Raw genomic sequence first — 22,254 nt, forward strand, 5'->3', positions numbered from 1 at the left:
AGCACAGGCAGACAGAGTGGAAGGCAGAGTCAGAGGGAGAAGCAGGCTCCCTGCGGAGCAAGTAGCCCGATGTGGGACTCGATCCCAGGATGCTGGGATCATGACCTGAGCCGAAGGCAGCTGCTTAACCAACTGAGCCACCCAGGCGTCCCGCAACCCACTTTTAATTGGTTTAAAAAAGTAATATGAGAATGAAAGAGAGAAACAATTATATTAAGAGTATTTAAAAAGTTGTATGAAAGAAAATTTTTAAAATTATGAGAATGATAGAGATAGAAAATTATAAAGGCTATTTGGTCAGTTAGAAATCTAGGTGATAGGTACTTAGGAGCTTTCTGTACTATTCTTGCAACTTTTCCTTAGGCTTCAAACTATTTTAAAATGGAACGTCAAAAAATACTTCCAAAAAGATATATATGAACATGCCTAGCACAAGAAGAAATTCAACAAATGTTAGTGGGGCTTTTTTCTGTCTTATTAATTTGATCAATTGAAATTCATTGTAGAACGTGACTGTGCTGGAAAGAACATGACTGTCAAAATTTTCTACATTTAGAAGGTAAGGAAAACAAACATTTGATATCCCAGTTTCTCCCCAAAGAAAGGAATATAAATATTTGAGGATTTGGAACATAAACCATGCCTATATTGGCTTCTTTTCCTTGGTAGCTACCAGCTTAAAAATCTTTGGAAGGAAATATGATAAGGAAGCTTGTGGTTTCTTAAATAAATGGACAGAATAAATGGATTACTGAAAAATGTAAAGATTGATGCATTGATAGGTCAATAGAACTAAATGCTGTTTTAGAACAATCTATGACTTTGATGCAAAAGAATATTTAATCTTCATTTCTTTCTTTTTTTTAAGATTTTATTTATTTATTTGAGAGAGAGTGAGAGAGAGAACGCGCACATACAAGGGGGGGGGGTGTTGCTGGAGGCAGAGGGAGAAGCAGGCTTCCTGCTGAGCAGGGAGCCCTGATGCAGGACTTCAGGACTTGATCCCAGGACCCTGGGATCATGAGCTGAGCAGAAGCAGATGTTTAACCCACAGAGTCACATGGGCACCCTAATCTGCCTTTCTAACACACACACTGCATTAGAATTCAGCTGCCCCTTATCCTGAGAAATACCAGGAAGAGAGTCCTGGTAATTGAGCTGGGCAACTTTCCTTTCCCTACAGAAATCTAGGGGGAGTTGACAATGTTATTTCCTTAAAATACACCAATTTACTTGAATTCAGATTAAAAAATGCAGAAGTCTACATTTGGTGGGGCACCTAGGGGGTTCAGTCATCAAGCATCTGCCTTTGGCTCAGGTCATAATCCCAGAGTCCTAGGATCGAGCCCAGCATCAGGCTCCCTGCTTCTCCCTCTCCCACTCTCACTGCTTGTGTTCCTTCTCTCGCTGTGTCTCTGTCAGGTAATAAATAAAATCTTAAAAAAAAAAAAAAAAAGTCCACTTTCAGTTAAAGGTGGAACAGGCTCTGTGAGATAAAAATCATCCAAAAAAGAAAAACCTCAGCTGAGATAAAAGTTTACAACTAGGTTGACATGGATTGTATGTTCTGAATCTATGAGTCTTTAATTATCCTTCCACACCACATAAACTCCTCCAGAACATTCTTAGATTAAAGTCAACTTAATTATTTGCTCTTTTCCATTTTTGGCCTTACACAAATTCAGAGGAAACTTTCTTAGCTCTAAGCAAGGCGTAATGACTATTACATCCATGATCGAGAGGAAAAAAAAACCCACAAAAACTTGGGTTTTTCTTCCCATAAACATTAATTGGGTAACAAAATGCCAGGCTCTCAGTCTTCGTTGCCACATTCACATTACTATTCCTAGGTCTGATGCCTCCTTGATAGCTAATAGCTCTGATGCTCCTTTAATATCTTTATATTTTGGATACATTGTATCAGAAGCGAACACCACCTAAGAACCACAGTATGATTAAATGTCATATTTGCACAGCTTTATTTTACTCACACCAAGCACATGCAAGTAGGATCTGCATTTCCACTGACACAACACTACTCCAAACTACCATTTTCTTTCACTTGGGTTAAAAGAACCGCCTTCAAACTGATCTCCAATGTGCAATCACAAATAAAACAAATCATCTACTAATATCCCCCGTAGACATAAGATTTGCTCAAAATTATCTGATCTCTAGTAAGTATTGCTTGGGGACCTCAGTTAGGCAAGTTGGGCACATTCTTGCCCACACACGACTCTACCTGTTTGTCCAAAATTTGTATTCACTTAAGGTTCTGCTCTGTTTCTTCCCCTCAATTTAATAAAGCATTTTTCAACTTCCTGAAAGTCACTAGAAGGCAAGTATATGGGTTGGGTCCCTCGGACCTGTATTTCTTGATGCAGCCCCAATTGGTTAAATTTTAAATCTACCCTCTTGTTTCTATAATCTCTTGAGCTTTGAGTTCTACCTTGAGTTTTTTGCTTACTGGGTCTTCATATAAGCATTTGTTTCTTCGTTTTCTTTCACCTGTTTTTAAAAGTATATCTTAATTTACATGTAATTACACAATCACTATTTTCATATTTAATTTTAATATCCAGAAAATATTATACCATTATGGGAGTGCCCATTGTGTGAATTAAATATCAATACGACGTTGAGGTTTCACGGGCCTGCCAGACTCTAGAATGGATGTCAACAACACTATCCTCTGCTATGAAGACTAAAGCAGCAATTCTAGAAGAAATAGAAACCACCAAAGGGGGGGTTGTCCATTGTTACAAGGGTTTCAGAGTTTGACCTCAAATGCTGATCTGAGTTCTCACACCTGAAAGAGGCATTAGGCATCTGTGATATTGTGATTTATTATAAGAAATATATATGTTTATATTTGGACTTCTTCCATTGTTCCTGGCACATAGCTCCTAAAACCCTTCTTTGGAATTTCCTAGTGAAGAGAGAAGTTAAAGTGTCTCTTGTTATACAATGAGGTGAGTTCTAGATCCCAAATAAAGCTCAAGGTTGGTTGCCACAAGAAACAACCATGTGATTAGAGGGTTGGAGCTTTCAGTCCCACACCCTTCACCTTTGGGAGGGGAGTGGAGCTAGGGGTTGAGTGAATCATCAATGGCCTACAGCCGAATCAACTGTGCCTAAAAGCAACAAAACCTCCATTAAAAGCCCAAAGGATGGGGGTGTCTGGGTGGCTCAGTGGGTTAAAGCCTTTGCCTTCAGCTCTTGTCATGATCCCAGGGTCCTGGGATCAAGCACAGCATCAGGCTCTCTGCTCAGTGGGGAGGCCTGCCTCCCCCTCTCTCTCTGCCTGCCTCTCTGCCTACTTGTGATCTCTCTCTGTCAAATAAGGAAATAAAATTTAAAAAAAAAAAAAAAGCCCAAAGGATGGGCTTTGGAGAGCTTCCAGGTTGGTGAACATGGGGAGAGTGGTACTTCTGGATGGAATAGAAGATCGGCACCCCTTCCCATGTACCTTGCCCTATGAAACACTTCCATTTCCTGTTCACGAGTTACATCCTTATAATAAACCATTAATCTAGTAAATGAAATGTTTCTCCGAGTTGTGTAAGCCACTCTAGCAAATTAATCAAACCCAGGAGAGCTGGGTTCCAACTGTTGGAACCTCTGATCTATAGCTGATCGGTTAGAAGCACAGGTGATGACCTGACTTGAGATAGGCATCTTAATCAGAGGGTTAGGGGGCAGTCCTATAGGACACTGTGTCTGGAAGATTGTGTTGTAACTGTGTTAGATTTGTTAAAATGGAAACGGAGATCAATCTCAAAAATTCCCTGAGCAGACAAAGCAAGTTTAGTCATACCAGCAAAGTATATTTAGCTTATCTTGCAAGGCTAACTTGACCTGAGTCATTTCTTGCTTATGCCTCTGGAAATCATAAGCAAACTTGAACTGTTTCCCAAGGTTGATATAGAGTAACCACTGGCCCATTTTCTATAATTTATATTTTTTAATATTTATTTATTTTTAGAGAGAGAGAGAGCATGTAGGGGGGGAGGGCTAGGAGAGACAGAGTCTCAAGCAGACCCTGCACTGAGTGTGAACCCCATGTGGGGATTAATCCCAGGAGCCTCAAATCACAACCTAAGCCAAAACCAAAGAGGCAGATTCTCAACCAACTGTAGCACTTAAGTGCCCCCAATTTTGTATCATTTTTAAAAATTCTAATACTATAACCAATCACCTTGACAAACAGTCACTGCCTTCTCACTATATAAGCGGCATTGTAGCAATGTACCTCTGAGCCTCAGCATGTTTGGGTTTGAATTCTCCATATTCATAAACTGCTTTGTTGTTGTTCTTGTTGTAGTTTTGGTGTGTATACAATAATACACAATATTTTTAGTCATTTCTACTTTGGTGACTCATTGGTTTTACCTTTGTTGTTTCTGAACATTTGGCATTCCGTGGTGCCGGAGGGTTCAACAAAGATGACGGACCAAAGACTGAGGGTAGCAAGCAATCAGCTGCTGGTACCCAGAGAGCCCACTGAGGTTGCAGCTTTCTTGCTAAGCCTGGAGTTTGAGAGTAAGTCTCTCTTAGATCTGAGTTCTGCTGCCTTTGGATCCTGGGTTCACCAATTTTACTGTGCACATTTGCTTTCTTTCTGTCAAACCTGTTTGTGGAAGCTTCTTGGTAAACTAACCTATTCTGTTCAAAGTCTTTAATAAAAGACTTTTCAAGCCATCTGAGCAGGTAACCTTAGTCTATCTGCCTGAAACATAATTTAGATCTCACTGTTCTTTTGAGTTTTTTATTACTGTACCTGAGACATGGCTAAAATTTTTAAAACAAAAGCTAGAAGATCTCTATTTGTGTCTGTCTGTATGTTTATGTATGTGTGCATGTACATATTATAGATATGTAATATTTTTCTACCTCCAGATGGTATTGTCAAAATTAATTGGTAAAGAGCTCTATTTAATTGGCTCAAAGAACATTAAGGATTTATGTAAATCAAGAATAATGTTAGAAATATAGACACTAACTTAAATGTTTTTCAAGTTCACATAATCTGGGATAATCTTTGATAAATAAAAGCTAGTTTAAGTTTGTTGGTTTAATAAAAGCAGGTGTAACCTGAAAATTTGTCAAGAAAAGTTTAAGATGACAGCTAGGTATCCGCTGGCTAATCAAGCATAGTTCTTAAAAGCAAGTCATTTAAATAAATATAAATAAGATAAAGGTTTATACTAAGCTAAACTAAATAACAGATAGTCACTGAATATCTAAATCACTTCCAAATAAGATAAGCATTAAATGCTAACCATCAGCCTGTCGTCTCCTTTTTTAGCTTTTTATAGAGAGACAAAAAGATGTGTGGGCCTATGCACAAGCATGTTTTATGCCACATTAAAAATTTTACTCTGAGGAAGAAGAAAAGAGATTAGAGAAGGTTATGCAGGTGTTCACTACTCTGCCAGCCTAGGGGCTAGCCAACAGGTGGGAGAACAGAACAGAATTATATGTTAGAGACCTCACTGTTCCATTTTGCAAGGCTAGGAGAGCCCAAGATGCTATGAATTAAGATCCAGGTGGTTAAGACAAAGCCTGATTAGGATGCTAGGAGTTGAAGTCTCTAAGAAAGTAATGAAAATAAAAGGAGGATATTATGGTGATTGATGAGACAACCCATGCCATTCAAACCCCCCCCCCCCCGTGCAAAGGAAAATTTTAAATAGCAAATACCTCAAAATGCCTAGGAGAAAATTCACATTTTTTTCCTCTGTCCCTTGAAGTTGTAAATCTTATCATGTCTTTGAAATGTAAACACCCCAGGAGATAACCAAAACTTTGCTCACAAAGCCTGAATAAAAAATACACCTTTGTGAACAAAGATAAAACAATTACTATTTCTCTCTACCTGAGCCTGTTGGAATTCAGAAATTCTTATTAAATTTTCTTATTTTTCATGACAATATATGTGCTTGCATAAATTCAGTAAGAATCTGTTCTTGTGGGGCGCCTCGGTGGTTCAGTGGTTTGGGCTGCTGCCTTCGGCTCGGGTCGTGATCTCAGGGTCCTGGGATCGAGCCCCGCATCGGGCTCCCTGCTCCGCAGGAAGCCTGCTTCCCTCTCTCTCTCTCTCTCTGCCTGCCTCTCTGCCTACTTGTGATCTCTGTCTGTCAAATAAATAAATAAAATCTTAAAAAAAAAAAAAGAATCTGTTCTTGTGGGGCGCCTGGGTGGCTCAGTGGGTTAAAGCCTCTGCCTTCGGCTCAGGTCATGATCCCAGGGTCCTGGGATGGAGCCTCGAATCGGGCTCTCTGCTTACCAGGCAGCCTGCTTCCTCCTCTCTCTCTCTCTCTGTCTGCCTCCCTGCCTACTTGTGATCTCTGTCTGTCAAATAAATGAATAAAATCTTTAAAAAAAAAAAAAAAAGAATCTCTTCTTGCAACAGGACACAATTGGACAAGTCCTTGGCTTGGGTTCCTTGCCAAGGGGCTTCTGAAATCCCAATCTGAGACACCTTATAAAAATTTCCAGGAAAGCAGATTTAAGAGATCTATAGGGTTAATCATTGTTCTGGCTGCATTTATGTAAATAATCAGGCCAAATTTATTAAAACTGGACTTAATTTGCAAGCAAGTCAGTCTTAACTGTGGTTACCTTTGATGGAAATGGAGACGCTTATAGAGAGAAAAATTAAATTTTAGTAATACGACTTTGTAGATACCAGATTCTAGTGCTGTTCACTGTCTTTGAGGTTTGGTTTTCTACCTGTAAATTGGGCTGCATCCTGAATTCTTCCAATTTTCCCCAGTATTTGGAAAGAACTCTCCAAATTATCATTTGTCATTTTCTCCCACTATTTTGACTTGGAATCAGTAGGAAGGAAACCAACACTGCGCTTTTTCCAAAATCACACCTGCTAAAGCTGGATGACTTAGCATAAACTTCAGAGACATCGCCACAACAGCTCATGTGCAGACCATCTTCATGCCCGTTGCTATGCAGCCACTCAGAAAGATCACTAGAGACATTCACTCTGCAAACCAGGACACTCTGATCAATTGCCACCACCTGTCCTCTCTCCATCTAAAAATGCTTAGAACCTGACATCCGCAAATCTTCTCAGCTGGCTGCTCTCCAAGCTCAGACACCAAATTTATAATTTGCTCCAACTATTAATTTCTGCTTTTCTTTCATTTCCATAGAAATACCTCTCATTAAATTATCAGACTGCTCACATCATATGGATATCCTATAGTAAAACCACACCTGCAACATCACCTCTGGAAGGACAACATCCCCGTATTCATCTGTCCTAAGTAATCTTGAGGCTGTGTGATTGTTCATACATCATGTTGTGCCTGTGTAAATACCTTTTTAAGAAAGTAAAACCCGTTTGATTTATTTAATTGGTTGAATCTTGGCTCCAGGGAATTTCTGCTCTGGAGAATTTTTCAGTCTTGGCTCTTGCTCTCCTTCTAGTTAGCATATGAAACTCTGTGGTGTGTTGGATACTCCCAAGGGCTTTCGGTGTCTGCTGGCAGCCACTCTCAAGCCAAATGGTATCCATCAGGACCAGACAACTGGATGAAATCAACGAAATCAACAACAACCACATCAATAATGACAATGACTACAGAGCCCTCCGGCCTGATGACTCAACAGGAGAAACAATGAATATGTTGATTCTTCAGCCTGCCTGCATCAGTGGTGGTGACCAAGAATAATGGTTGGTCTAGCCTACTGAGAGCATGACCAGAAAGAGGGAAAATCCCATCAAAAGCAAATGGAGACCAACCTTGAAAATCCCCTGAGCAGAAGAGGAAACCAGTTTAGTCATACAAGTAAAGTTGAACACCGCCCATTTTGCACGGCTAACTTGACTTGGGTCATGTCTTGCTTATATCTCAAAATTGTAAGCAAAACTTGAACTGTTTCCCAATGCTGATACAGAGTAACCACTGCCCAATTCCATATTATTTCAGAAAATTCTAGGGGCACCTGGCTGGCTCAGCCAGTGGATCATGCAACTCTTGAATTCAGTTAGAGCCCCAAGTTGGGTATAGCAATTGCTTAATAAAAACAAAAATGGGGCACCTGGGTGGCTCAGCTGGTTGGGTGACCACCTTCAGCTCAGGTCATGATCCCAGAGTCCTGGGATCGAGTCCCACATCCGGCTCCCAGCTACATGGGGAGTCTGCTTCTCCCTCTGACATCCCCTCTCATGCTCTCTCACTCTATCTCTCTCTCTCTCTCAAATAAATAAATAAAATAAAATTTTAAAAAATGCTTTTAAGAAAATTCTAATATTATAACCAATCACTGTGAAGAATAAACAGTCAATGCCTTTTCAATACATAAGCTGCTTTATAGCAATATACTCCTGAGCTTTATGCTGTTATAAATTATCTTTCAGTGTGTATACAATAAAATATTACTAATTGCTACATTGATGATTCATTGATTTTCCTTTGACAAATTTTAGGACACCTGGTTTATGCTGGAGACTTGCTGAGTGTCAGAACTCCCAGAAAACCCACACATTGAAATTGGTGACCAAAATCCATAGCATGCAACAATGATTGATTAAACAACAACAACAACACTCCAGGAGTCCTTAGAACATGGAAAGGAAACCAAGGGAAAAGATACAGGACGCTCGGCTAAATTGGTGGGTTAAGTTCGCTGTGTCATTGTAATGTGAGTATTAAATAAAATATTGTCTTCTTTGTGGTCACTGGCAGATAAGATAAAGATTTTAGGACTTCCTTTATATTTAGTAACAAAGTATATTTTTGATCAAAAACGAGGACATGGGAGAAGTAACTCTTAGTGAATGAATGAATTACCTTCCTGAAAATTATTGTATATACTGAAAATACATAAAATAAGAATAATGAAAACATCCTTGAGTCGTAGAAACATCTCTTGGTGAGAAGAAGCCCATACTTCTCCCTTTCCTCTCACCCCATTGATCTTTAAACCCAAGTTCTCAGTAGGCTTACAGTGAGATTTCCTAAGTCTGAAAACTCCGGGATCCGTAGTATATTAAGAACTCTTGAACACTGCCTTGCCCCTGTTATGCATTATTCTCTCAGACATTAATTTACTCCCATTGTTTTTGAAATGCTCATTATATCATCCTTTGTTGAAATGATTTAACCCTTCTCAAATGTGGGATTTTCGAGCTCTTTCTATATGCTATCTTTCCCTTTCCTATTTCCATGTTGTTTCGCTTACTTTTAAATTTTTAACTATTATTTTTCCATATGAAAATAACAAAGTACAAACATGCAGAAACACAGCCCCAGCTGTGCTGGCTATAACATACTCTGCCATGAACATAATTTGGAATAAGAAACTTCTATATTTGTGAGCCATAAACTGACACTGTGTTCCCTATTTTTGAAGTCAATTTTTTGCAACACGCATACATTTGAAGATGTCCGATATAGAGAATTAGAACATCTTCAGTATGAATAAATTACAAATAGATTGAAAACAAGTCATGGGGAGGCAGGATCAGGAATATTAGCAGGGTTGCAACAATGCACCGAAAGCACAGTAGAAGAGCTCAGTTTAGGTAGTTGGTTAAATGATTATATTTTTATGACAAGTGACAGATAACCATAAGACTTTCTTGGGCTGGCAAAAAGCTGGCAAAATAAAGCTTAGTGTATAAAAAGAGATTATATTCCATTCCATAGAACAGATAGTCGAAGGTTATGGTGATATAGAAGCATATGGGTTTATTTTCCTTTCATATAAAAGGAACTTAAAGGTAGGCTCTCCAGGGGTCTCCAAAGGACCCATCAGAGACCTAAGTTTTACCTCTCTTTCTAATCTACCATGTTTGGAACTGGCGCCTACCCTAAATGTTACCTCATGCTCCAAGATAGCTGCCAGAACTCCAGTTATCACAACTACATTCCAGGCAGCTGATAGAAAAGGGTAAGGGTGAAAGGACATGAGTCTTTGAAGACATTTCTCAGAAATCTTCAGCTTATGTTTCATTGGCCCAGGTAAAAAATATTGTGGTTGTTCTTACTGTTTTCCCCAACTGCCTAGGAAGAAGAGGAGAAATGAATATTGGGTATGCAGTTGGCTCTCTGCTGAGTTAGAAATGGTAAATAAATGACAAAGTACACTAACTATGATAGACTTGTGGAATTGATTTTTATAGGTGGAAATGCAAATGTTACAGTAATTTCAGTAAGGTATTATCCATTCTCTGAATTACCTATAAATATGTTTTGATTTGCAGGCAATTGGAAAATTACATTCCAAGAAGCCTTTTAAAGCTAATTATTGTCAATAAGCCAAGAAAATTGTTTGAACATATTTTTAGATCTTTAACTCTGAGTTGCTCGCTAAGAATATTATTAAAACAGTTAAATATAATCAGAATAACATTTTGTTTCTTTACTGGTTTACTGAAGAAGAAAAGAATTTTAAAAGCAGAATCAAATCTATAGATACAGAGAACGGATGGTTGCCTGAAGGGAGGGGGTGGGGATGGGTAAAATAGGTGAAGGGGAGTGGAACATACAGACTTCCAGTTACGGAAGGAATAAGTCACGGGAACAAAAGACACAGCATAGGGAATAGAGTCATTGATCTTGCCATAGCATTGTATGGTGACAGATGGTATCTACACCCATGGTGAGCACAGCATAACATAGAGAGAAGCTGAATCACTATGTTGTACACCTGAAAATAATGTAACATTGTGTCTCAACTATACTCCCAAAGAAGAGCTTTGTTTGTTTTTAATCTATGAGTTCTTAGTTGCACAACTTTCAGGCGACAAAAATCAATGTTGATGGGATATTTGCCCAGGGTCCGAGGCCATCCTCCTACATGAGACAAAATGCAAATAATGTCCCTAATTAAAGCAGGATGAAAAGTAAATACACATACACACTGGAACTTATACATTCAAACAAGAGTCATCATTCAAAATAAATCTAAAAAGGTGCACAATTCCTTCTAGTCGTACATACGTATTATTTTCAAGGTTTTTGCCCCTCTTTTCTTCCGGGCGGTTGAGGCAGAGAGGAAGGCAGGGCAGGCCACTGTCTCAGTGGTTGCTATGAGCTTCATGGAGACTTCTGGCCCAAGACTGGTTATCTAACGTGATTAATGACATATCCATTAGAACTAGCTCCAAATGACTTTTCATTGTTTCTACTAAAGATGTGCCACCATTGAGGACCCTGACCTGGGCAAATTAAGGCAAATCAAGTCACTTTATCAGTATTTGTTTCTTCATCTGAAAAATGATGAAGGGGGATTAGACAGATGATCTCTAGGTCCCATTTCAGAATGACATTCTAAGACTCTGTAATCTCCTGTGCTAACCTAATTCTACTTATATCCTACACCTTGAAAATGTAGAATTCATTATTTTAACTCCTTTGATTTCAATAAAAAACATAAATTACCTAAATCCCACATTCATATCATAACAACACATATGTATATACATACATCTTATGTATGTGCATATGTGTGTGTATAACATAAGTGATTATACATTTATATTTAAAATACATGGGAAATAAGAAATATCTACTAGTCAAAACACAAGTTAATGTGGTCAGTTTATGTTACTTTGTTGTTACATTCTCTCAAATCAAGACCTCTAAGAGAGAAAGTAGGGAAGTAAATTAACATGTGTTAAAAATTTCCTAACAATGATGGGGCACCTGGGTGGCTCAGTAGGTTAAAGCCTCTGCCTTCAGCTCAGGTCATGATCGCAGGGGCCTGGGATCAAGCCCCACATCAGACTCTCTGCTCAGCAGGGACCCTGCTTCCCCCTCTCTCTCTGCCTGCCTCTCAGACTATTTGTGATCTCTCTCTCAATCTGTGTCAAATAAATAAATAATAAAATCTTTTAAAAAATTTCCTAAGAACAAGTATTCTGTTGTTTTAGGGTAGAATGTTTTTTGTATATCTATGAGGTCCATCTGGTCCAATGTATCATTCAATGTTCTTGTTTCTTTATTAATTTTCTGCTTGGATCATCTGTCTATTACTGAGTGAGAGTGGTGCGTTAAGATCCCCTACTATTAATGTATTCATATCAATATGACACTTTATCTTGATTAACAGTTTTCTTATGTAGCTGGCTGCTCCTGTATTGGGGGCATAAATATTTACAATTATTAGATCTTCTTGGTGGATAGATCCTTTAAGAATGATGTAGTGTCCTTCTTTATCTCTGACTACTCATTCTTCTCGAGTGCACATGGAACTTTCTCCAGAATAGACCACATACTTGTCACAAATCAGGATTCAACCAATACCAAAAGACTGAGATTATTCCCTGCATATTCTCAGACCACAATGCTTTGAAACTGGAGCGCAACTACAAGAAAAGGTTTGGAAGGAATTCAAACACCTGGAAGATAAAGACTACCTTGCTTAAGAATGTTTAGGTCAACCAGGAAATCAAAGAAGAACTTAAACAATTCATGGAAACCAATAAGAATGAAGATGCTTTGGTCCAAAACCTATAGGATACAGCAAAGACGGTCCTAAGGGGGAAAGACATAGCCATCCAAGCCTCCCTTAAAAAACAAACAAACAAACAAACAAACAAAATAAAATGAAAAATCCAGAATACATCAGCTGTCTTTACTTCTTGAAGAATTGGAGAATCAACAGCAAATTAAGCCAATTGCCCCACATAAGAAGGGAAATAATCAAGATTAGAGCAGAGATCAATGAGATAGAAACTAGAAATACAGTAGAGCACATCAACGAAACTAGAAGCTAGTTTTTTGAAAGAATAAATAAGATCAATAAACCACTGGCCAAACTAATCCAAAAGAAAAGAGAGAGGACCCAAATTAGTAAAATTATGAATAAAAAGGGAGAGATCACAATTAACACCAAGAAACAATCAACGGAAATTATTACTGACAGTTATATGCCAATAAGTTAAGCAACCTAGATGAAATGGATGTATTCCTGGAAACTATAAACTTCCAAAACTGAATCAAGAAGAAATTGATAACCTGAATAGACCAAGATCTAGTAACAAGATTGAAGCAGGGATCAAAAACCTCCCAAAAAACAAGAGCCTGGACTGGACCAATTCCCTGGGGAATTCTACCAAACATTCAAAGAAGAAATAGTATCTATTCTCCTGAAGCTATTTTTAAAAATTGAAGCAGAAGGAAAACATCCAGACTCTCTTTATGAAGCCAGCATTACCCTGATCCCCAAAACAGGCAAAGACCCCACCAAAAAGGAGAATTTCAGACCAATATCCCTGATGAACAAGGATGCCAAGATTCTCAACAAGATCCTAGCTAACAGGATCCAACAGGACATTAAAAAGATTATCCACCATAACCAGGTGGGATTTACCCAGGAGAGGCAAGTGTGGTTCAACATTCACAGACCAATAAATGTGATAGAACAAATCAATAAGAGAAGAGAGAAGAGCCACACGGTCCTCTCAATTGATGCAGAAAAAGCATTTGACAAGATATAGCATCTGTTCCTGATTAAACAATTCAAAGTATAGGGATAGAAGGAACATTTCTCAACTTCATAAAATCTATCTATGAAAAACCCACAGTGAATATCATGCTCAATGAGGAAAAGCTGACAGCATTCCCTTTGATATCAGGAACACAACAAGGAGGCCCACTCTCGCCACTCTTGTTCAACATAGTATTAGAAGTCCAAGCAACAGCCATCAGACAACAAAGAGAAATAAAAGGTATTCGAATTGGCAATGAAGAAGTCAAACTCTCTCTGTTTGCAGATGACATGATACTTTATATGGAAAACATAAAAGACTCCATCCCCAAACTACTAGAACTCATACAGCAATTCAGTAATGTGGGAAGATACAAAATCCCACAGTACTGTGGGAGGATAAAAAATGTAATCAGTTGCTTTCTTATACACTAACAATGAAAATATGGAGAGGGAAATTAGAGAATCAATTCCATTTTCTATAGCACCAGGAACCATAAAATACTGGGAATAAACCTAACCAAAGAGGTAAAGGATCTGTACTCAAGGAACTACAGAACACTCATGAAAGAAATTGAAGAAGACACAAAAAGATGAAAGATCATTCCATGCTCATGGGTCAGAAGAATAAATATTGTTAAAATGTCTGTTCTGCCTAGAACAATCTATACTTTCAATGCCATTCTGATCAAAATTCCACTGGCATTTTTCAAAGAGCTAGAATAAACAATCCTACACTTTTCATGGAACCAGAAGAGATCCCAAAGTGCGAAGGAAATGCTGAAAAAGAAAAACAAAACTGGGGACATCACATTGCCTGATTTCAAGCTTTACTACAAAGCTGTGATCACCAAGACAGCATGGTGTGGGCTCAAAAACAGACACATAGACCAGTGGAACAGAGTAGAGAGTCCAGATATAGACCCTCAACTCTATGGTCAAATAATCTTTGACAAAGTAGGAAAAAATATACAGTGGAAAAAAGACAGTCTCTTCAATAAGTGGTGCTGGGAAAACTGGACAGCTATCTATAGAAGAATGAAACCTGACCATTCTCTTACACCGTACACAAAGATTAACTCAAAATGGATAAAAGACCTCAATGTGAGGCAGGAATCCATCAGAATCCTAGAGGAGAACATAGGCAGTAACTTCTTCAACATCAGCCATAGCAACTTCTTTCAAGACACGTCTCCAAAGGCAAAGGAAACAAAAGCAAAAGTGAACTTTTGGGACTTCATCAAAATCAAAAGCTTCTGCACAGCAAAGGAAACAGTCAACAAAACAAAGAGGCAGCCCATGGAATGGGAGAAGATATTCACAAATGACAGTATAGACAAAGGGCTGATATACAAGATCTATAAAGAACTCCCCAAACTCAACACACACAAAACAGATAATCATGTCCAAAAAATGGGCAGAAGACATGAACAGACACTTCTCCAAGGAAGACATACAAACGGCTAACAGATACATGAAAAAATGTTCATCATCACTAGCCATCAGGGAGATTCAAATCAAAACAGCATTGAGATATTGCCTTACACCAGTCAGAATAGCCAAAATCAACAAGACAACATGTGTTGGAGAGGATGTGGAGAAAGGGGAACCCTCTTAACACTGTTGGTGGGAATGCAAGTTGCTACAGCCACTTCGGAAAATAGTGTGGAGATTCCTTAAGAAATTAAAAATAGAGCTTCCCTATGACCCTGAAATTGAACTATTGGGTATTTACCCCAAAGATACAGATGTAGTGAAAAGAAAAGCCATCTGTACCCCAATGTTCATAGCAGCAATGGCCACGGTCACCAAACTGTGGAAAGAACCAAGATGCCCTTCAAAAGACGAATAGATAAAGAAGATTTGATCCATATATACAATGGAGTATTATGCCTCCATCAGAAAGGATGAAAACCCAACTTTTATATCAACATGGATGGGACTGGAAGAGATTATGCTCAGTGAAGTAAATACAGCAGAGAGAGTCAATTATCACATAGTTTTGCTTACTTGTGAAACATAAGAAGTAACATGGAGGACATGGGGAGATGGAGAGAAGTGAGTTGGGGGATATCAGAGGGGAAGATGGACCATGAGAGACTGTGGACTCTGAGAAACAAACTGAGGGTTATGGAGGGGAGAGGGGTTGGGGGTTTGGCAGGCCTGGTGGTGGGTATTAAGGAGGGCATGTATTGCATGGAGCACTGGGTGTGGTGCATAAACAATGAATTCTGGAACACTGAAAAGAAATTTTAAAAAATAAATAAAAATTTTAAAAAATTTTCCTAAGAGTTAGGCAATGGCTAACAACCGTTGTTTGTTAATCACCATGATCTACAAAGGCTCCTGGAGTCATAAAGTCTACTAATTACTTCCCAAAAAAAACAAAAATTTTTAAAGCAACTTTTAAACACCACCTAGCTTTAACCAACCCACTACTGACTCTGTTCCACTTAATTTTCCCTTTAGTTTACTCTGTATTTCAACACCTCAATAGGCACACCTAATTTCCAGAGTTTTGTGGGTATCAAGTATCAGCAAACAGCTTTCACTCTGCTATGGGACTTCCTACCATGCTTTATCTGAAGAGACACTAAGTGTATACAAATACAAATATAAATTCTAAGCTCTTATGTTCCAAGTATTTCTTTGCCTATTTTCATTAAATTACAAAGTTCATAAGCACAGATATGTCAGCTAACCAAGTCTGTAGGACAGGGTGCTCCCCTGTTACTCCAGCTCAAAGCAGTATATTTTGAACATAAAATCTTTGATACTTGAGATAAGTATTAAATTTACCTGAGAGGTTTCAATTTTAAACCAAATCAGTGTTTCATTTCTCACTTGCTGGATTTTTCTAACTGTTTACCAATGAAAAGAACACTGTGTGCACCGAACCATTCAATCCATTTTGGTCGGATGTATGATATTTTCCTTTCTAACAAAAGTGCCTGTAAGACCCCTGTAAGACCCAGGGCTGCCCCATGCTGTTTTTTTCTTTAATGTAAATTACCGCTGTGGACTGCCACTTACAAAGTTCAGTCAATAGATAAATTTCCTATGTCCCCTCCAGTCTTTCTGAGGGTAATTTCTCCAATCTAGCAAAAGCAGCTAGCTATAAATGAGATTTCTACCTTTAAAACAAAACAAAACATACAAACAAGCTGATTTACACTGAAAACAATGGAACTCTTAGGGAATTATGGGCAGCTGAGCTGATGGCTCTAGGGGGAAACTGTTGTGGGTACAATGTTGCCCACAGCCAGTTTTTTCATATCTCTGAATTCCTGCTTGTGATGGTAAAGGAGGAACAAAGAGGAAAAAAGATGGAGAAATATTGCATTGCTATATAACCACAGATCAGAAGAAGGGAAAGATGTCAAGAGGGAAAGAGTCTAATAAGACATAAGCAAACAAATATTTATCTGAGCCTTGAGGAAATGTTCAAAAAAAAATTAATAAACAGAAAACTAAAAACTAAAAAACAAACAAACAAAAAAACACCCAGCACATGGAATCGTCAGAAATTCATATCCTGGTGAAAGCAAACATTAGCTGTTTGCAATACTAAGAAGATCCACTTGCCCTGTCCATGTCTTGGAAATTCTTAGGACAGCAGCATCCATAATACAACTGAGAATCTTTAGAAGCGTGCTCGGCTCATCATTGACAATTATGATGCCCAATTCTGCTTTTTAGGAGATATTATGATGTTTTTCTAATATACTTGCACATCTCAGAAATATCTTTTCAATGACAATATCTTAAAGTTCATGAAAGCAAAACAAAAAACAAACAAAAAAAAAACCCCTAATGATTAAAAACCAAAAAAGAGACATTTGCAAAATTTTGCAAGAATTTGCAATTTTTGTTTGCAAATGATTGTCTACAACAGCTCTTGGTAATTTCCCCTCCCGCAATAAAAGGAAGGGTCAGAAAAAAAAAAGCTACCTTTGAACACCCCGTAGCTAGGACCTACACGCTGTCCCTTGTTGCGTTTAAGTTTCCTTCCTAAGGCATAGCATTAATCTGAAGAACTCAACTGGGGTAACACAAATACCCCTTTTTGGCTCTGAGGAAATGTGTGTATCTACGCCCCTCCCCAAGTTTAGGATTAACACAGACCACAAAAAAAGTGAAGTGGGAGAGGACTTGAGAGGGAAAGATACAGAGACAGATGGTGTGATGGGTTGAATTGTGTCTCCCCTCACTCTCAAATTCGCAGGCTGAAACCTTAAGCCTGAATGTGACTGTATTTGATATAGGGCTTTGAAGGAGGTAATTAGGCTTAAATGAGGTCATGGTGGGGCCCGAATCCAATAAGGCCCCGTCCTTCTAAGAAGGGTGCAGTGCTGCAGGGGCACAGAGGAGGCTATGTGAACACAAAAAAAGATGGCCATCTGCCAGCCAAAGGAAGAGCCCTGAGGAGAAACCCACCCTGCCAGCACCTTGATCTTGAACTTTCAAGCCTCAGAATCGTGAGAAAATGCATTTTCTGTTGGTTAAGCCGGTGTGGTATTTTGTTATGGCAGCCCTAGCAGACTAATGCATATAAGGGGGGAAAAAATGAACAAGCACAAAGAGAGGGGGAAAATAGCGTGCATTTTTTTTAAATGACTGAATTTGTTACAGTAAATAGGAATGGGTATAAATCGAAGATAGATTTTTGACCATGCTCTGAAAAGTTGGGCTTCTTAAAGAAGATTGATCAGAAAGCCTGAGGACCAGAAGGCTTTCCTCGTTCCCGTGCCTGTAATGGAAAGAAGCTAATAACCTCCTACCCCTAAAAACACTCTGAGATATAAGGACAGAATATTCCAGTGAAGACAATCTGCTTTTCGCTCTCTTCCCGCTGTTGAAACTTTTGCCGCAGTTTGGGAAGTCTTGGCGGCTCATGCTCGTAGAAATGGCCTGAAGCTTGTCAATTCATTGTTTAAATCACTGGACACCTATTGGGAGGTAATAGAACCTGACAAATTGATGGGCTCTAATAAAGCCCAGCTCTAGAAATAAAATGGATTTAATTATCAGTCAAGTGTGTATGGTTCAGATGAGGTATGTTCAAGCTATTCTATAGGATTTCAGGAGAGTGTCAGAAGTCATTTTCTCAGAGAAACGGTGTTACTAATTTGGGTTTCATACTTAGTGTGATTGTAATATTCTTGTTTATAACTCTATATCCACTTTCTGGCTATGGGGGCCATGTCCTGTTTTTCTTTCCCCTGACCTCCCAAGGTCCCAATACCTCACTTGTTCACAACAGCTGTACATGCTTTTTTATTCAAACTTGACTCAATTAAAGTTTGTGAAGTGAGACAGTCTATCAATCAATCAATCACATTTAATGAGAACATCTCTGTGACAGTACGTACACCTGAGCCTTCCTTTCCTTCCAGCCGAAGGTGAGTTCCTTGGCAGTTCTGGGATGATCTGTTTAGCAAGCACAAGGATCAAGGGGGCATTCGCATGTGACTGATGCTTATGGGTTCGCATAGACTCATTAGCCCATCATTTAACGGTGATATGATTTCTTCCTGCCATTCACTTAGAGTAGCTTGTTTAAGTTTTCCCTTTTATTTCTTTTACTTTTACCGTGCAGATGCAGATTCCCATTTGAGATGTTTTAATATCTAATTATTTATAAACTTCTGATGTGCAGATCCTGGAGCCAAGCCTGCTAGAGGTAGATGAAGATTCATCACATGACCCTAGGCAATGTCACTTGCAAAATTTTCCATGTGACATTTACGTGAAACAACCAGATTTTTAAAATGTTAGTCACTCCTTCTATAATCAATTTTTGGGACTGGTTTATATTTGAGACACACTGCAGTATTTAATAATGAAAAATAAGATTCACCTGATTCCTCTGAAATGAATTAGCCTATTTGTCAAGTTACTTTATTTCTGACGATTAACATAACTTTCTTAGATTTTTTTTTATTACATGCATGTACTTTTGATAGTAAATGTGTATTTACTAAATGTGTATTAAGATAACTTTTCTGCTATCCTATAATCCAGTAATCACACGAGCGGATATTTACCGCCAAAATACAAACACACTAATTCAAAGTGATACACACACCACTATGTTTATTGCAGCATTATTTACAATAGCCAAATTAAGGAAGCAGCCCATATCCATTGATAGATGGATAGATGGATAAAGAAGATGTAAGGTAGGTACAGATCTAGATACAGATATGATGGAATGTTATTCAGCCATTAGAAGGAATGAAATCTTGCTATGAACGATGACATGGATGGAGCTACAAAGTATTATACTAAGTGAAATAAGTCAGTCAGGGAAAAACAAATACCATTTGATTTCACTCATATGCGGAATTTAAGAAACAAAACAAACAAGCAAAGGAGAAAAAGAGAGCGAGAGAGACAAACCAAGAAACAGACTCTATAACTATAGATGAACAAACAGATGTTATCAGAGAAGTGGTGGGTGGGGGTTGGGGGAAAGAAGTGATGGGGATTAAAGAGGACACTTACTATGATGAGCACTGGGTAATGCACAGAATTGTTGAATCGCTATATTGTACACATGAAACTAACACTGTATGTTGACTACACTGGAATGAAAATTCAAAACTTAATAAAACAATAACTTGTCTGTTTTTTAATGTTATACGCATACATTTTATAATGATATATATAATTAAGTTGAAAAAAAAAGTCAAATAGTACAGAAAGTAAAGATTTTCTGAAATGCTACCATTTAAGTTCCCAATCCCAGACACATTACCCAATCCTTCTACCAATGAGATCAACAATCTGTATGTATTTTCCATATATTTCTCCCTGTTCATAAAACCATTAAATAACATGATGGTAATGAGGAGTGGCATTTTTGTTGTTGTTATTTCATGAAAATGAGGTCATAGTATATATACTTCCCTCCCCTTATTTTTTTTACGTGATGATATATCCTGAAAATCCCTTCAAACTGACTACTAAAAATCTCATTCCTTTTAGTGGCTATATAGTATTCCCTGGTATGGATCAGCACATTTAATTTTTCTTTTCCTGATAAATTTCATTTTTTTTCTAATTTTTTGAGCACTGCAAACAATGCACACTAAATAATATGCACACATAGCCTTACATATATTGGTGTTTTTATTCCCAAGATTGGTATGTGTTTTTAATTTCAGTAGATGGTTTTATAAATCTAATTCTCAAGCATATGAGGACATAAATCTAGGTCTCTGTTTTAATGATTTGTTTTTTATATCTATGCTATTACCACAAGGTTTAATTCCATGAATTTATAGTATGTTTGTACATTTAATTTTTTTTAAATATTTTATTTATTTAACAGAGAGAAAGAGATCACAAGTAGTCAGAGAGGCAGGCAGAGAGCGGGAATCAGACCCCCTGCTGAGCAGAGAGCCTTATGTGGGGCTTGATCCCAGGACCCTGTGATCACGATCTGAGTTGAAAGCAGAGGCTTAACCCACTGAGCCACCCAGGTGACCCTGTACATTTAATTTTTAATCAAATATTCAGAAATTTAATGAGGCAAGTATTAGTCTACCATTCTTTTTCATACATTTCTTGGCTAGTCCAACATTTTTAATCTCCCAAATAATTTTTAACATGCTAATATCTTATTTCAACAAACTACAAATGAAAAATAAGATTCACCTGATTCCTCTGAAATGAATTAGCCTATTTGTCAAGTTACTTTATTTCTGACGATTAACATAACTTTCTTATCCATAGGTATCCTAATTAAATTCCACCTAACCCACTTATTTTATAAAATATTTAATATTAATTAAATATGTGCAAGAACATATAATTTTTTTTCCAAGTGACCACATCTTGTCTATGTCCTTAAATAAGATTTTACAGCTTTCTTCATTTAGACCCCATACTTCTCTTGCTAAGTTTTTATCTAAGTATCACATAGCTCTCAACATAGTTCTTATATTTAGAAATAGCACCTGTTTTCATAAAGCTAGGTCATCATCATTATAAACTTCTAAGAATTTTCAATATCCTGCATAAGTAAAATTTCCCCCAAAAGTGGGGTTGCGAAATGTTCTGGTTATCAATTACTGTTGTGCAAATTATATCAAAATACAGTAGCTTTAAACAAGTACCATTCTATCTTTTCTCATGATTTTGTGGGTCAGAAATTCTGGAGGGGCTGAGTTGGCCTATTCTCCTGTTCTAGTGGTGTCCAGTAGCATTCTGTAGTGACACTCACCTGAAAACAGGGCTGATTTGAAGGGTCTATGCAGGTTTCACTCACAAACTTCTTATTTTGACAAGGATGGCCATCAGGCAGGTCTCAGCTAGGCGTTCTCCCTCTCTCTGTATTTGCAGAGCCTCTCCACGTGGTCTCTCCAGAAGGATAGCTGAACTTCATACGTGATGACCCGGGTCTGCAAAAGACAAGGATGGAAGATTCCAGTCCTCTTAGAGTAGTCTCCAAACTAGCATCACTTCACATCTGTGACATTCTACTGGCCAGTCCAGGTTCAAGGAAAAAGTAAGCAAACCGTACTTCTCAGTGGAAAAGACGTCAAAGAAGTTCTGACCATCCTTAATTCACCACACTAACCTTTTATTTTTCCAAATAAACAAAAAGCAAAATGACTAAGAGATCTAGAATCATCAGTCCTGCTTTAAGAATATTCTGGTGAGGTGAGGAAGGGATGCTTAGATTTCAGTTGCCAAATTTCTTAGTCCCAAATTTCTCCTGTAACCTCAAACCTGATGAACATTTTTGTTAGCCATGTAGAAATAAAACCAAAATAAGGTAGCCAA

The 22,254-nt window shown here is 38.0% G+C and overlaps 1 long non-coding RNA gene across 1 annotated transcript in view; it reads right to left on the reverse strand.

Moving 5' to 3' along the window:
- Positions 1 to 21,837, reverse strand: part of LOC123393441 — a 61,650-nt gene extending 39,813 nt beyond the window's left edge. The window contains exon 1 of the long non-coding RNA XR_006608225.1: positions 21,692 to 21,837. This is a non-coding gene — a long non-coding RNA (uncharacterized LOC123393441). The remainder of the gene's footprint in view (positions 1 to 21,691) is intronic.
- Positions 21,838 to 22,254: the final 417 nt, after the last annotated feature.

Source organism: Mustela putorius, unplaced genomic scaffold (genome assembly GCF_011764305.1).
Source record: "Mustela putorius furo isolate JIRA1106 unplaced genomic scaffold, ASM1176430v1.1 tig00000854_pilon_pilon_pilon, whole genome shotgun sequence".
NCBI classification, from domain to species: domain Eukaryota; kingdom Metazoa; phylum Chordata; class Mammalia; order Carnivora; family Mustelidae; genus Mustela; species Mustela putorius.